The sequence below is a fragment of the Natator depressus genome, chromosome 2 (genome assembly GCF_965152275.1).
Source record: "Natator depressus isolate rNatDep1 chromosome 2, rNatDep2.hap1, whole genome shotgun sequence".
NCBI lineage: Eukaryota > Metazoa > Chordata > Testudines > Cheloniidae > Natator > Natator depressus.
In genome coordinates this window covers 28,154,983-28,157,355 of record NC_134235.1, presented here as the reverse complement: position 1 = coordinate 28,157,355, position 2,373 = coordinate 28,154,983, and the positions used below count along the sequence as shown (strand labels likewise).

General features: G+C 35.8%; 1 pseudogene; it reads left to right on the top strand.

Moving 5' to 3' along the window:
• Window positions 1–276: 276 nt before the first annotated feature.
• Window positions 277–1,811, top strand: LOC141981214 (zinc finger MYM-type protein 1-like; annotated as a pseudogene).
• Window positions 1,812–2,373: the final 562 nt, after the last annotated feature.

The following is a 2,373-nucleotide window of genomic DNA, read 5'->3' as shown; positions in this document are numbered from 1 at the left end:
TGTTATATCTGCTTTACATGTAATAAATAAGGTCCATAAAAGAAAAGTAACAGCGTTAACGCTTAATAGACTACAAAAGTGATGATGTCACACTCCAAGCAGGTAACCATGAGGAAGGAGATTACTTTCCAAACAACCGGTGTCAGGTTATAATGTCAAAAAAGGTCATTTTTTTTCCATGTAAACACTGTAACTAACTGTTTTAATTGGTAAGTGAGTGAATATTATTAATCACTGAACCTTTAAGCAGTGAAAAGACGTGTTGGGGTGGCTGCAATGTGGTTTAAATCACCAACTATCGATGAAGAAAATTTACGTACGATCAAGGAAAAAGAAGAATATTGGCAACAAATATTGGAGCATCTGATTGCTTTAGTGAGAGTTCTCGGTGGGCAAAATTGAAAAATTATACACTCCAGGTAGTGGAAACTTTTTAAAATTTGTTGAATACCTAGCTTTGTTTGATCCACTCGTGAAGGAGCATCTACATAAAATAACTGATCATGAAACACAGGTTCATTACATAGGAAAAAATATGTGGAATGAACTGATTCAAATCCTAGCAAATGCCATTAAAAAGAACATTGTAGAAGCTGCCCATTCTGCAAACACTTTTCAATAATACTGGGCTGTACACCAAATGTGAGTCATGTTGAACAAATGACGATGATCATTCATTTTGTGGATATGGAAAAGTCTGCAGATGAAGATAATGTTGAAGTGCTCATAAAGGAACATTTTTTGGGGTTTCGTACCACTGAAGGAGACGACTGGAGCATTTATGACCGAAACTATTCTGCAAGAGCTTGAAACAATGTCATTATCTGTTGAAAACTTAGGTGGCCAAGGCTATGATAATGGAAGTAATATGAAGGGTAAAGACAATGGTGTGCAACGGAGAATGATGGAAATCAGTGCTAGGGCCTTTTTTGTTCCTTGCAGTGTGCATTTTCTGAATTTGGTTGTCAATGATGCTGCTAGATGCTGTTTGGAGGCAAGCAGTTTCTTTGACCTGGTGCAAAGGGATTATGTGTTTTTCTCAAGATCAACATGCCATTGGGAGATTCTGACTCGCCCTGTGAATTCTCTAACTGTGAAACCAGTTAGTCAGACAAGATGGGAGAGTCGCATTGATGCTTTGAAGCCTCTTCGCTATGAACTTGGAAACATTTATGATGCCCTAACTGAAATTTCTGATGATACTATCTTTACTGGATCATCTGGCAATACGGCATGTTCAGATGCAGAAGCTCTTGCAAATGGCCTTTCCAAGTTCAAATTTGTGACTTCACTCATTTTGTGGTATAATGTCCTTTTCAAGATTAACCTCACTAGTAAGCAGCTTCAGGAAAAGAACTTGAACATACATTCTACTATTCAAAAACTGGAGCAAACTAAAAATATTCTGGAGGAATTTAGAAGTGATGAAGGGTTTGAAAGAACACTGGTAGATTCTCTTGAGCTAGCTGAAGAAATAGACTTTCTGACAGAATTTGAACCAGAGCAAGTTCGCATTCGGCAAAAGAAACAGCAGTTTTCATATGAAGGATGAGACACCCATTCAGAACACAAAACAAAGGTTCAAAGTGAATGTCTGTTTCGCAGTCCTTGATACTGCTATTCACTCAGTTGACGAAAGATTTCAACAGATGCAGCAGCTAGAGTCAGTATTTGGCGTTCTGCATGATATCCATAGCTTGCAAAATAAAACAGCAAAACAGATAAGAGAATTTTGTATAAAACTGGAGTTGGCATTGAAGCATGAAAATTCAAAAGTCATTGATGTTACAGATTTGAGTAGTGAGCTTTAGGCTTTTTCAAGACGACTTAAGAAACATTCCACTCCTGAATAAATACTGAAGTTTGTTTGTGAAAATAAACTCACAGACAGTTTTCCAAACATTTTTATAGCTCTATGCATTCTTTTAACTTTGCCAGTTTCCATATCTAGTGGGGAACGTAGCTTCTCAAAGTTAAAATTGATAAAAACATATCTGCGTGCAACAATGGTGCAAGAGAGACTTGTTGGACTTGCCAGAATGTCAATAGAGTGTGAAATAGCTGGAAAACTGGATCTAAAAGAACTAGTGACTGAATTTTCAAAACTTAAAGCAAGAAAACTCATGTTTTAAGAGCACAGAGTGTTTTTTATTCAGAGTGTTTTGTAAATACAGGTTAAAGTTCATTGAAGAGTTTTCTTATTTCTTTCTATATTGGATGTGGTGGTAATGGCATTTAAAGCAGATTGCATAATGGATGATTTTGGATTTGTAATAATAAAAATTATAATTAAAATTTTAATGCATTTTTATTTGAAATCGGACTGAAATATCATCTATCTGTTCTGTACAAATCTATTCTGAAAATTTTTTG